General features: G+C 42.0%; 1 protein-coding gene across 2 annotated transcripts in view; it reads left to right on the top strand.

Moving 5' to 3' along the window:
* Positions 1-269: 269 nt before the first annotated feature.
* LOC111268804 (phospholipid-transporting ATPase ABCA1) overlaps positions 270-15,200 on the top strand; it is a 97,034-nt gene continuing 82,103 nt past the window's right edge. The window contains exons 1-2 of one of the 2 annotated variants that reach the window (XM_086971827.1): positions 270-4,143; positions 4,471-10,611. The gene's annotated coding sequence lies outside the window, so the exon portion shown is untranslated. Of the gene's footprint in view, positions 10,612-15,200 lie in introns of both variants that reach the window. The other variant, XM_086971826.1, reaches the window with a different exon arrangement.

Below are 15,200 nucleotides of genomic sequence, written 5' to 3'. Positions count from 1 at the left end.
CGCTCTGCACCTTCTGACGTATTTTATATATACCAGATAAAAGCTGAAGCTTTGAATTTTTCGAGCTCTATATATGATAGATATGTAACCTAGATAAATGAATGCTACGCTAGCATTGTTGTAGACGCTAGTTTTCAACATAGAAAAACGTCGCGTTTCCAACATACGAATTCAATCCTATACATGATTTCAGGTAGGCAGATACGTTGCCGCGTGGCCATCGTAAAAAAAGTAGGTGAGTTTCGTTTGATTTTTCTATAAACAAATACAGAGATCTTAAATAGTTGATTACAATCGAGATTTTTGTCATCTGACGTTTATTCTAAATACCGTTCAACTCTTACAATATAATAATCAGGTCATCGGTGTCCTGTTAAATATTTAATTGTTTATTATTTAAATATTTATATTTAAATTTAATGTTTATTATTTAAATATTTAATAACCTATTCTCGAGCATTAGTACATGTCAATGTCAATCAGTTAATCGGTACTAACTAAAAACTTTCTGCTACTAAATACGTTATGCTCGGAAGAACTTTGTTATTTCAATAATTTTTATGATATAATCAAGAAGTTTCAGCTAGCTCGCCAACTGACATTTGTAATAGATACATATCGGCCAACTCAGTCACAGACAAATCTAAAACGAAGCTTAAACATGTAAAAGAGGGCAAATCAACATGGTGCTGGTGAAACTGATATGAGGAAAAGAAAATCCTGCTGCTGGGTCGCAGCTGAGTGCGCCCATAGCAAGTATCTAAAAGACACAAGAAAGTGGAGAGAATAAAATAGGTTATACCAATGTTATTGGTAATCAAACGGTTCTTCAAAACTCCTCGAATGGTTTTTGGATTCAAAAGCCACAGATGATTTCAGAATTGCCAACAAGACGGGTAGGTTTCTGTCGTCAGATCTATATGTATATGATGGTTAAGTAATAAGCTATCAGTCCCTTGCAAAAAAGCAACCTAGATATAGGTTCTGGGGCCATTGGTGATGGTTTGGGATACTTCGGTTCATATACGCAACATGTGATAAAGCGTTTACATAAGATTTTATGTATGCATATGAATAGTATGCAACAGTCCTGATTTGCAGTACTACTATTTGCTAACAAGTAGACTCGTATCAGTTTATAGTAGCCCTGATCCTAGGCATTAATCGTCTGCAAATCATCCTGAAAAAAAGGATAGTGCCGCTTTTCGGATATTTTCGAGTTTTACAGCTTCATAGCTTTTATGTGCTTACAAATGTTACTACCTGTTCTAGGGTTATCGGGGATTCTGAGTTGGATTCGTTAAAGGAAACGTAAGACTCTAATTAGAGTGCCTAGTTCGTGAAATATGTGTAAACTGCTACAGTATACAATGCAGTACAATACAAACGCGACAGCTGTAACCGTACTGAATCACTATCGAGGATAGACATTGAAGACCATGGGATCGTTTATGAGGCAGACGTATCAGCTGATGGTATCAGGATAAAAACGTGCACCTTGTCCATAAAAATGCGACCCCTTTGCGAACCAATAAGCGTCTCGAGCGAGGTAATCGAACTGACAAGGAATATTACTGGGTCTTCAAGTGCACGCAACGGGCAGAGCCAATTTCGTAACTCTCTTGTAAAGATCCAGCGGAGTGTTTCAACTTTTTCTTTATCTTAGCCTTTTAGTATGTAGTGCCTTAATTAAGGACCAAAATGTTTGTCGTATGAGCAGTTTGCACAACTCACATCAGGTCAAGCGAGCCCCACAGGAAGCGCTGAAGTTCAATGATCCAACGCCATAGCCACTAGTACCGTCATTACTAACGGAGAATCCACAGAAAGCACTCTCATGACTCCTGCCTCGACCTGGCCTACTGTATACTTTGAGGAAAAATATCGAATCTGGTTTAAAGAGGCGATACTAGCTTAACGAGTCAACATACGTCAAAAATCACAAAGTCAGTGCGCAAAGGTGTTTGAAATTCCGCCACGTTTTGCAACGCGTTAACTTTTTATCGTACACTTCTTAACGATCGACCACGGAAAGCTATTTTCTGAATATATGGTACCGCGATACTGATGTCATTATCTGCCATGGGTCTAAAATAATGGTTGAAACCTTTCTCAAAACAACGTTGACTTGCCCGAAAAACCACGAAACTCCTAAAGCTCTACGTGCAGATTTGTATACTTCGACGATTATACCTACTAATGCACCGAACAAGCAAATACTAAAGTGGGTCTTTTAGCTTTTCCTTATTCTTTTTTTTATTAAAAGTCTCTCAGTAATGTTTTACGTACTAACCGAATACCACAAAACGCCTATATTGCATGTGATAAGTGCAAGAGCAAGTACACTATTTACCGAGTTGAATTTTTCCCCATTCCTTTGGTCTCAAGTAAACCGGATATTTATTTAATGGAACTACGGGTTGGTACGGCAGGTGCTACCGAATAAATTGGCTAAAAGATTCTTAGCTAGACTTGCTACCCCTCAAAGATAAGCTTGGTCACCTCGGCCGGAAGTATACTCCCTTTGCTAATTCGGACCTGTAGCAGTTAGGTCACCTCTAGTTACCTACTTTTTCTTTTTATCTTGAGCAAATTTGGGTCAACGATGATGCGCCGTCGTCTGCCGAACTTTTATCACATGACATCTGTAACGTTTTTCCTTGCGACAAGTTCGGCAAAAAAAATTTCGGCACAACATTTTCGACGAGGTCGACGTGTATTTACTCCTTTCCAATAACTACTCACATTTTTAAATAAACTTATTGAAAGGCGCACCGTCTAGGGCTCTCCTTGATGGCATAAATCTCTAGGATATTGGCCGGGAAGTTCTAATATTGTCGCGTACTGTTTTGTGGAACAGAGATAACTTTTTAAACACCCCCTACTAATTATGTGTTTTGCTTCAAGTACACACTGATCGCATCAGTTGGCAATGTTTTCCCAAATAGTTTATTTAACCGACCCAGTCTAAAGGACCTTCACGACTTAACTGCATGACCGATTTCGAAAATGTCGGTATCACACTAGCTCCAATTTCCTGTAGCTTCTTTGAAATGAAGAGGTCAAATTCTGCACCAATAGAGTCACAGTCACTCTTTAGATGCTAGGACCGAATAATTTTTTAACTCTAACTGCTACCCATCACAAAATGTTACTTCAGTCTCTCTGCACAGCTGCTACCGATTATCGTGCTCGCAAAACTTTTGCCGAACCTTCTACCAGTTCTCTGCAAAATGGTGAAGGCCTATCGAGCCTTCGAGAACGCGCTGCAGTGTTCATAAACGAAAACGGATCACGGGCAGCAATAGAGAGCTTTTGCTCACATCTTGTAGTGTTATCGAAAGCATCATAGTAAACGCCATATTCCTTTATCTGTCCTTGCCGAAACAGGGTTAACTTTGAGTTTTTTGTGCTTGCGATATCAGCTTTATCTACAGAATGGCTGTCTAGACTGTATATATGTGTATAGGCGAGTATATACGAAGCAAGATCAAGATCTAAAACAACTATTTGATGCACTCCTATAAAACATGAAATCTAGGCTAGCAATCTAAAAAATTTACAATGAGCTTAGTAAAAATTTTCTATAACAGGCCTTTTGTACTCTAGGCACGACAAGACACTATTCCGCACATTGAAATGCGTTGCAGTTAAGACCATCTCTAGACCTCCTTGACGTTGGACAACTTGGGCGCGTCTCGTCTTATACATGACGGTATTCGGTGCAGATCGCTAGCTTAAATCCGATGTAATTTCTCTAGGCGGGGCCAGTGTCGCGACAATATCATCGTGTATTACGAACGTTTATCTCATCAAATCCTTCATTTACCCAAAGTTCTCAAATGTGCTGCAACAGCTCGATTATCCACAGGTATTATTGCCATTTTATTAAAGAAACGTAGGTTGTTCGCCATGTCCGCAGGGTCGCTGTATCAAACGCGCAGCCTGCCGGATACTGCAGGAAGCTACGCTGCGTTCAGGCAGAGATAAAACGGCCTACGAGCGGTCTGATAAGCACAGAAAAGTAATTGACGAAGTAACTTCATTAGATTAAAACGGAGCGTTCCACGCAATGATGTATCTATGTATGCTGCAAAAATGGCCAGAATTGTATTGCAACTTTTTGTTGCGCGAGGGGGGAGGGTAAGTCGTAATAGTAACTCTATATTGTTTACAGTACATTTACATAGACAAAATAACATCCTAAATGTTAAGTAGTAGCCTCTACTTGCTTTGCGGAGAAGTTGATTTAACTTTACGTTCGCACGTTTCCACGTGTCCAAATACTGCCGTTGTGCTGATCCTAGACAAGCAGAGTTGAAGAACGTCAGCTTCCGGTACAAAACTATGATTTACTTGAAATAAGCTATTTTAGCCCAATAGCAACTCGAAATTGCATGTACATCTTCTGTATGTTATGAGCGAGTCATTACAGAAAATTCTCAGAGGCAATATTCTGTTTCTCTATAGGTTTCTTACATTTCATCGTGCTCAGCTAATCTTCAGCAATGCCCTCTGTCTTTGGAGTAACTGTGCCAAAGGACTGCAATAATCACGACTGGGTTAAAGTAAAGTCTATATTAAATTAATTAGACTTTTATTTATTTATTAGACAAACTTTATTAGACGCAATTAAATGTCAAAAGAGGAGATAAAGTTGGAGCTGGTCATACAGGCTGCTCAGTTCTGCTCGAAAGAAAACTAACATCTTCAGACGCGGTATCTCTAGACAAGGTCCGCCAGAAAACCATGAGCTATCTAACCATAAGTAGAAAACTTGTCAACGTTCACTCCTGAGGCGAAAGCAAAATAACCTTCATGTATTTAGGTAAGACAAACGGTTATTCTGAGTTCGAACCTTCAATAATCATATGGTCGTCTTACCGTCTTCAATGGAGCTGCCATTAACCCAATTTGAAATATGAATATTGACCAACAGATCCAATATATGGCTAGACAAATAACAGGTGGAATAGATAAAAATCAACATAGCTTATTAAAATGTCTACTCTATTTATAGCACTATAGGGTTTTTACTATAAATATTTCAACATTCTATGCAATACGGTGTAGCCAAAGCCACTCGACAAACGCTTTCACATTATGCAATAAAATATTACGCAATCAAAACCCGTATCCCTGAGAGAAGACAATTTTGTTGGCAAAGATGTTTCATCAAAATTTTTATCGAATCTTGCGGTTTTCGAAATAAACCAAGAACTCCGTAATCAATATATTGTGGCTTCTCATTAGTTCTCTATCAGGTTGAAACTTATAGCGAGCAAGCTTTGTAAATCTATAGTGTTCTATGTCTTGTGACCTATGGTTGACATGCCACAGCCAAATGTTCTTGTTCCAAGCCCGTGTAAAGGGGTCTCTAAGGACAAACGGGGACGTGAGCTTCACCCAACAGTTGATCTTGTTCTCCAAGATGAATAGGAAGGATCCCACTATCCTTATGGGTTGATGAAAACGTTTGTGCCGTACCGATAGAGTGAGGCGTATTGGCGGTACGGACGGCCGATCCATTCACTTTACCTTTCAATACAAATTAAAGTTTCCGTCACAACCAATGTAAAACCATTGGCATCAAGGGTAAAGGAGTTGGTTTGTGCTTCGGAACCGGTAATCCATAAAACTTTGTCGTTGCTTCACAGGGAAAAGGAAAAACGTTTTCTACAATAGAACGTCTCTACAGTATGTATATCTACTTCTAATAAACAATGCCTTTTTCAAATATGTCTTATGAACCGATCTCAAAATTTACTTCGCCTGTCGTCTGTGTTAACGTTCTTTGCTAGCATGTCAACACATCACGCACTGAGTATATTCCCCTATTTCTTTCACTTGTTCAAAGGCAATTAAAAGTGCAAGCAATGATCAGTTGATCGGCTTGAATCTACTCTTTTCACTTCTGCTAGCTTTCATCTCATTCTTTCTATTAAGCCCCATTGGTGAGTGAGACCATTTCCACCAGCAGGGATCACACACGTAAGCTCAATCACTGCGGGATTCACTAGTCTGGTACTGTTTTTGCCGTTGCATTTGCTACCAGTGTCACAGCAGTAACAAAGCCCCTACAGTTAAAGCATCTTTTCGCATCTTATTGCATCATCTCCGTCCATCATCCATTTACTGTTCAGATTTCTTTGCCCCTTACGGTCACGCTTTTCCGCGTCACTGCTGTGAGCTTTTGCCTCAGCACAGACGGATGGAACATCCGATGATGTCCCATTGGGCGCGTGTGTGTTTTTCTGTGGCATTTTATACCACTCCGATTGATCGGACAATTTCCTTTTTGATAGCCTAAAGCCTCTGATTGGCCCCGCCGCAGCTCGTTTATTTGTTTGCGACTATCGAAACGCCACCACTGGAAGAATAGTCAGGAGAATTGATATTGCGCGAGTCAGAAGTTGCCGACAAGGACAACGAGGGAACAATGGCGCAGTCTACTTCAGTTTGCTCCGGCCATTGCAGTTGTACTACTTTGCAACAGCTTTGTCTTTCCAATTGCGTAGTGTTTCAGACGCTAATTTTGACGGCTTAGTTGTGTCTGAGATGATGGTGCAGATTGTTGTGAAAGCTTGTTTGAGCTGTACTAGCGATTGCTGCTTCAATGATTTTCTATTAAACTAGCTTTTATGATTTAATTCGTAGCGAAACAACTGACGACTTCGTTTAGCGTTACTATAGCCGACTGAAATGAGCAGGAAATTTTGATATCGGCTTAAGGGTTTTGAACTTTATATCCGGTATTGCATCAGACGGCTAGTTGCCAGCACGAAATGGTTGGATTCGAGACGCTGCCTTAGACAGGGTAGCGTTGACTGGCCCATTGTGTGACTCGAGGCCTAGCTAGAGAGAGCAAAGTTACCAAAAGCGATATTAATAGTAAAACTGGCCAATATTATCACCGGCTCTACACCGGCCTGATATACCCCGAAAAAGTGTCTCAATAGGTAGAAGAATTAGAATCAACCGGGACGACGGCACGTGTACCTGGAATACCAACGAGTGCGATAACGGCGACAAATATCGTGATTTTGAATAGTCATAGAAACCTGTAAAGGTCATCCCTTGCCTCTACCAGGTGAAATGCCAAGAAAACTTTCTACATAGACGTATATGCACATACACACACGTTCTCGGCTATTGATGGCCGTCCTCTTTTCGAAAATAGGTTACTTCTAAACAGCTGGCAAGAGGCTAAAGGTGAGAGCTAATCGGACGTGTTACATAATAGATAAAAACGGTCCTATATTCTAGTCAGGTCGTCAGCTAATCAACGGTCTACTATCATGCCCCAGTCGTATGCGTTAGTCGTTTTCTTGGTAGCAAAACATACAAAAAAAAAGTTTCCTCTGAGTGTTGAAGGTGTACACGTACAATTAAGTACGTAACCGAGTTTGTCTAGACGGTGTTGATCGCCAAAAATTTACGCTCGGTCAATATCAGCTAGATGCATACAATGAAAAAAGGCCAAAGTGAAATATCTTCTGAATCTTCCAATGAAGATTAGGTAATATTCTATTGTCATTTGCTAGGTCTACTAAAAACGATGAAAATAAAAAGAGATGAAATGAAGTAGCATATCTGTGGGGAACATTAGTGACACGTGTCATAAGCTACCGTTCAGAAGGTTTGCGCTAATTTGTGGCCAATCACACAGGCGCACAGGAGGCACGGAGATCCGCTGTGTGTCTCTATCACAGAAATTCTGCATTTTTCAACATATCTGAATTGTGCACTGCATTTTGGTGTAAAAAAGGGAAAACAACTATAAAAAGGAAAAAAAATCCGTCTTTTTGTCGATATTGAGCAAAACGAAAACAGGGACAAATTTGACTACTTTCAGTCGTAGTTAATGCTGAGGTCTGTTTGTCGGGGTAATACTCGGGGGCCATATGTTCTTCGCGCACGACTTTATTTCACTACAAACCATGTCTGTCTATCTGTCTGCGACTGTTCGGTAGTCTGTTGATGCTGCCGCTTGCTGTTGACGTTGTCGTCGTCGTTGTTGTCGCCGCCGCCGCCGCCGCCGCCGCCGCCGCTGCTGGGTTAACAAAGTCTGTCGCTTCTACTCTCGCACAAATGCGCTACTACTGCTGCTGCTGGTTGCGATAAATACCACGGTATAGCTTAGCACAAGCGAAGCAGGACACAAACTTACGGCTACGCACCGAGCAACGGCTTTGCGCAAAGCGGTGTGGCCGACTATACGTTAGCCATGATTGTAGAGCGATTACGATCATAGCCTGTTGGTAGCTCGTTTTTCTGTTTGTCCGTTTCGGCGACTCATTGGCCTGGAGTAGTACATTGCCGGCACTGGGACTCGGCGGCACCCCAACGATCCTGGAGCGAGTTTCCGACTGAGCGATTGAAAGCCGCCATTTGTTCTGCCCGCCGTTTTGTCTGCCTGGCAGAACTGACGTCGATTCCGCTCGAATGGGAAAGGACCGGTACATGCGCGCGCAGAGGAGGAAGGCAGGCCCTCCACTTACTTCGAAGTCACCATTAGTAGTAGCAGCGACGGTAACGGCAGCATCAGTACAACCATCTCGTTGCAGAGGGCCTGACCAACTCAACTCAAAGCAGAGTTACGCCAACGAACGATACGCTGCTGGGGCAGCCAACACGAAGGGTTGGACTAGAAAGCTCTACCCACCGATACGGCGACGACAGAAGAGAGTGCCGCCGTTACTGGTGATTGTAGAGAGCTGGTGGATTGTGCAATAGCTGTTCTATCCGCCCTCCTGCAACTACTACCTCGAGTGGGGGTTTGGCCGAGTCGCAAGTAACAACGAAAAAAAACACGAGTTGAACGGAAAACACACGATCGACCGGCCACTGTCCATCAAGGCCGAGTGCTTCGGAAGGTCATACAACAGTGAGAACGTTGTCCACATAGGAGGCCAACAGCGGTGGCAGGCAGTAACCACGACAGCGAGACTGCAGGCTGTGCTGCCGATTACGTAACGTCGTAAAACCACATCGTTTTTTTGCAACAATCGTTGAAAAACGGTTTCTGTCGCTAACTAGCCCGCCCTCGATGTCGCCGTGACACGTACCGTTTGTGTGACGCCCATCAGCGGTTCTCGTAGCCTTAATGATGAACACGAACGATGTAGCGAAATCTTTTTAGAAACTCCATCAACGCTCGGGACTGTCGTTACGTTCTCACCAAGAACAGAACGTCGAGACAAAGCTGGAGGAGGAGTCAACCTTTTCGTGTTGACGTGAGAAACGGTACCAGTTTAGGGAAACAAAGAGAGCTAACTTCCTCAAGTCAATTTCCCTCGCAAGGAGCTGGTCAGATATAGGGTCTCGTGCGAGAGCACAGACTGATAGCGCAGCGTGTCTGCTAACCGACGAAAGATAGATTTGCCTCCAGACTGATTTTCGAACACCAACAACAACGAAAAACTCATAACATTAGTGGATACTACAGAAAGGTCAAACAAGGCTTTCATATAGTGTTCTAATTTTGGTGTCCATCTTTCTCCTTCGACAACTCATTTATAATAGCGGAATATTGCACCATGGAGATCAGTAATTCAGTATATGACCTGTCGATATATGCCAGTTATTGTATACATACCTGAATATAGCTAATCAGTATGTGCATAATGTTATCGGTCAGTGAGTAGACGCCGAGCTTCTTTGAAGGAATCGTAAGCACAGCTGTTGAAAAGCACTGCTGCCATAACTATAACGGGTAACGACAGTAAATATCATCGACAAAGTATACCGTTGGTATGCCTTGCGCTATCTATATGTAGTACAATTTAAGGATAGCATACAAATAGTGTAGCATTGTAGAGTATTAGATGCTGTAGACGCAGAAAGAACGATAAGTAAATCGTTGTGAACAGCTAGTTCTAGGTTCGAATCGAAGACCCAAACTTGGTACGCGTGTGTGTACGTGTTTAGTTCCATGTGCAGCCGACAGCCGCCAGTCAATTGAAGAATGAAATTCAGGTGCGTGCTAAGCAGGTCCTAGTGATAAATGTCTAATCAATATATAGTTCTGTGCCTCGAAGCCGATGAAAGTAGTGCTGGCATAGCACGTCATTGCATGTTCGTACCTTGTTTACTGTCCGTGACGAGTACTTTTGATACGTGAATGGACCATCGGCTGTCGAAGTAGGGAATCGTACGATTGTGTTGCTCACTGAGAGTGTTAGTCACGGCGGCAGGGGTGACGCGAAGTGTGCGAAGGCGCTAGACCACAACGGTCAGCCATTAGTGTGCAGCGTGATGCATTTCTGTGCGTCTGTACATGTTGACTTCGTGATGTTTGTTGTTGTTCATGATAGTTCAAGGGATACACCTTACAATTACAGCTGGTAACCGTTATTCAAAGCTGCCAAGTGTAGTACAAGGATTTCCTGAAGAATTAACGAACGAACCAAGATCACCAAAGAAACAAATATTCCATCGGCCATTTGATTTGATCTTTTCAAACATTCGTCGCTTCCAAGAAAGCATTTCGGGCCGAGCAGTAACACAAAGCTAACAGAATCACAAAAAAAAATAGTAACAACTAAGAATCAAGAACGTTTTGGCGGGACCCGGTTGTCCGTCCGCAGCAGACGCCATGTCACTAACGATGTAAGTTACTTATAAATATGATGTTCGATGAAAATCAGTTCCAGTTACGGCTATAAGAGGTTCATTTTGCAAGGCATCATACAACAGCATATAACTATAAGAGATATAGTACAAGTCAAACAATATCTAAGGTACATTTTTTTTTTTGAGGCAACCGACCTCACGAAGGCTATTCTTGATAAATGAGCAATACTTAGTGACAAAAGCACCGAAAAATGTCGACAGGCCGATCACTAGTGGATCTGATACTTCATCGGGCCACTTCGGACGGTCAACTGGTTTTTTCTTACGGCTCAAAAATGTTGTGCATTGAGTCTACATTTATACACACAGACGCGTCAATTTGACGCGTTTTTTTGGCGCACGCATTGCATATTTATTGCATCACATATTTTCGCAGTATCCATCGTGAGAGAAAAAACAACGGACTAAACTACACAGTATAATCGAAGATTAGAAGAATACATCGAATGTCTCTGTTTCGGTTAGTACGGTTTTTCCATGTCTATAAGGCAGCGAGTTAGGAAGGCGAAACGTACGGTTGGAGACGAATCTGCACGATGCCATTGGACCGGTAGGCAGTACCGTGTTCCTACCTTAGGTACATCAATCGTCGCGACAAATGCCAAGTCGTATCCGTTCGTCAAGGTAAAAATTCATTCGACTCACTCCTGTCGGGTACTTGTCGTTGTTAAGTGAATTCACTATGGCCTTTCAGATATTCCCCCGAAGGCGAGACAAAGCCATACAGCTATCGGTAACTAACTGCACGGTCAGTTAACTCCTTTCGATAGCCAATGATACTTTTGACACCATGGTGATGAGTGTTTGTCTACTGTGACTTTTAGTGTCGTAACCGTTAATGTTGGCGCTTTTTGCCACGAGACCGCGTGAAATCGATGTCTGGTTATATGTGTGATTTATCATAGTCGCCAATGAGCTGGCAAGCCATTTGGGCCAAGCGGTACGTGGATCGATGGTGTCACCACACTACAAAGTTCTCATTAGCCGTTGGAACTGGCGCTTTCCAGACCTACACGCCTGCAGATGCGCTCCGACCACCATGACCACGCCAGCACCGAGATTGGCCAACGTGATCGTAAAGGAAAAGGATGGCCGAAAAGGACAGAGTAGAACGCGCTGTTGCTTTAAATTAGTAACAGACACCTAGCGAATAGACGTTAGTTTTGTGCACTGTGTTTAGGTGCTTCTTTATATCTTTATCTGTTGCAATGGCAGGTTTGCGGTTGAAAATATTATACCTATTGATGTAATCCTGTCTGTCATTCAAGCTGCCATTGAGTTGAGCGTTTCAACGTGGAACGGAGTTCAGGTCCACCAACCACATCTCAGTGTCGAGTCATATTTATTGTCAGAAGATGCTCTATGGAAACTCCCGACTTTAAAGATTTCAGCTTCCAAGACCATCTGGAAGACATATGATTGAATTGTTTTTGATCTTTCTCATCTGCGTTCAGGGTTAGAAAGGTAGATGGCGCAGATCAAAAGGAACTGCGGTCGAGAGCGGTTGACTGACCGAATCCAGCTAAGTCAAAGTTCATTATTTTGTTGTAAATCTGTAATTAGTAGAGAGTGAAAGTCAGTCATGCATATAGAAGCATTTATTCAAAACCATCTTCAGCTCTTTGCCGACCCATCTTACCGATGTCATTGCCCTCGACGACTTTTTTGCCACATTGTCATTTGCATAAAAATAGTAGTTACGCATAGAGAGGCAGGTGGTATATTATCCGTCACTGGATGATAGAGCGTCAGACGAGGAATCGTAGATTTCTTTCCAGTTGCTTCTCCTTTACGTTATCATAGACAATTTGTCCGTGTCGAAGAAAGGAGGCTCGTTCGCGTGCACGCTCGCTCGTCGTGCTCAATCATTTTCTGGTAAACGACGACGTCAACTGGGATGAAGACGCGTTATAGCACAGCGTCGAAGTTACTTATAAGAACGTTGAGAAAGAATCGGACGACTTTCGCTTTTGCATGAAACAGCACTTGCAATTTTTGAGTTTTCTGCATCAGCACTACATTGAGTGATGACATCGTCGACTAGTCCGAATAGCCACGAGGGGTCGGTCATCTGTGAACAGAGCGGTGACTAACTGGAGAAATCTGCCAACCTGGAGACAACTGAAGCAGCTAAATCTAAATGAACTCAACATTGAGCTACTGTGAATTACCTTAGGCGTGGCATAAATTAAATGTTAAAAATAAATAAATATTTTATGCATTCTGTGGTTCCAATGCCAGCCAAGAATAACAAAGCCGAACTTTTACGTTTGTTGCACTTTACGTTGCAGTTGGAAAAATATAACTTTTTTTTTGGTATTAGAAAAGGAATCAACGCGCTGTCAGCGTATTCGACTACCCATCGAGAACAAGTAATTAGAGTAATGCATTAATGTTGCAAAGAGATAAAGGACCATGTCCTTCAATATCGATCCTTGCTCTGTCCTGTATTACACGTGGCACAGCTGACGGTATTCGAAACCGGGGAAAATCAGTTAACTAGCAGTGGGCCACGGAAGGAAGTTCTTCAACTGTTTTGTACATGTACCACGCGTTCCATTTGCTTCTTTTCTCCTCTATAATTTGAATGATTTTCAAGCCAGTGGCTTGTCAGCCTTTCTTGTAATTCTCTAGCCCTTTTATCCTCTAGTTTCCGAAATTTATGCCCCAACGGCTATATACATGCATATCGGTATCGACCCCCCTTCGTCATCTAGGATTTCGTAAGCAATTAAAAATTTAATAACGCATTCCTCTGATTATGCTACGAAGTGACAGGTAAAAAGACTATAGAAGTACTTCGCGTTCGATTTATATTTAAAATAGAGAATAGACACCTAGAATGGCGCCGAATGCCTTAGCAGAAAGAGAGATGAAATGCTCAGTAAAGCCTAAGCGATTTCTCGAGCAGAACGCTCGAAAGCTATTTGTAAAAGAAGGGTAATAGAGATTCTCAATGTACCAAAACGAATAATATACAGTCCGTTTTCAAAATGTGGCCTATACGTTTATGGCCACTGAACCACGTGGCTTAATCGGACCAGCCGATGCAGTGAGTGGGTTGAAGACACGTATCGTAGCCATGTCCCACTAATCGCATCGACTCGTCAGAAGACTTATCTAATGTGTTTCAACGTTGATGAGGTGATGAAACGCAATTCAAAAAGATGTCGACATCCTGTACACTGCTTTCTTTTTAGGAAATAACAGATCTTACTCCTATAAGCGTTTACAGGTGTAACCATTATATTTCCATCGTGCTTACTTTTTCATTAGGGCAGCCCGCGTTCCGCGCTTATTAAACGAAGGCGCTTTTCGCGTCTGTAATCCACAGTTGGCGATGACTCCTGAAATCTGTGAGCTATTTTTAGGCCGCTTTCGTAGATTTTAACGTGGCTTAGGTGTGTCTACCTAGCCTATAGGCTCTTATCCCCTTTTCAATTTAAGCTGGGTTAGAAACGATTCGCCACATGTAAGGCACGTAGCACGTCTTAGCACATACTATTTATTGTATAGTCACTGGTCGTCTATGGCGATAGTTGTTCTCTGTTAATACAGCCAATGATTATAATCCTACAGGTGATTTCCGACCCCACTACAGGATCGAACGGGACATTCATGAAATATAGAAGAGAAGTTTATATTCGCTAAGGAACAATGGCACCAGATCACTTGCTTTAGAGACCTGACGATTTGTTGATTTCCTTGCCCGTTTGAAACAGAAGCTCCAATCCAACTAGCAACAAGTCATAGGGAAGCATACCGCATATCCAAATAGCAGAATTCAGAGTCGTCTGACCGAGAGACATCTCCGTTCCACTGTAGGTGGTAGTGGACTACTGTGGATACAAATATAAATGACGTGTGACAACTCGAGAGGTCTGTTCTTGAAGGGGTGATCGAGGCCAGCACGCAAAGGATAACCCCCAATTTGACAATGAAACCTGTGTAAAAGTTATTTTGACACATATTACATGCGAACATATGCCATCGTCTTTTAATTGAGAAGCTGCGAATACGCATGGATAAAGAAGATTTGTGTTTGTTCAGTACTCGTTCAGTCAGCTGGAAGAAGTAAATGGTGCTAGGCGTCAAAGGATATTATTATTATTGTAATTACTATGTCTATTTACTAGCGTAGTCGAACTTGTTATTAACAAAATAACAAATTCGTTGTTTTACCATTTAAATGAGGTGTTTACAATTATTTCACAGAAAAGTGGCTGAGTGAAGAAAAGGTAGTGCCGAATAACTAGAAGAATACTGAAATAAGGTATTTTTTGAAAGTCATGCTTTTTCGCAGGAATATAGCTATTTCCGTAGGACGTTGGTCCTAAATGATTATCGTCAAAATGCCACTATATCGTTGTAAAATGCAAAGTAGAACGAGTAAAATTGTACTTTAATTAACGTGTTGCTTTACGGCATTAAATGTTCTTCCCTCGAACATTTATGTTTTGCCAATTCTCGAACATGGTTACATGTGGCCCCTGGGTCTAACCGTACCAAATACCTAACACTTACCGCCGAAGCCTTATAATGGTCCCCTAACACCCGTCTGTTGT

This window comes from Varroa jacobsoni, unplaced genomic scaffold (genome assembly GCF_002532875.2).
Source record: "Varroa jacobsoni isolate VJ856 unplaced genomic scaffold, vjacob_1.0 scaffold_1322, whole genome shotgun sequence".
In the NCBI taxonomy this organism is placed as follows: domain Eukaryota; kingdom Metazoa; phylum Arthropoda; class Arachnida; order Mesostigmata; family Varroidae; genus Varroa; species Varroa jacobsoni.
Note: the sequence above shows the minus strand (reverse complement) of the source record. Positions and strands in the feature narration are given on the sequence as shown.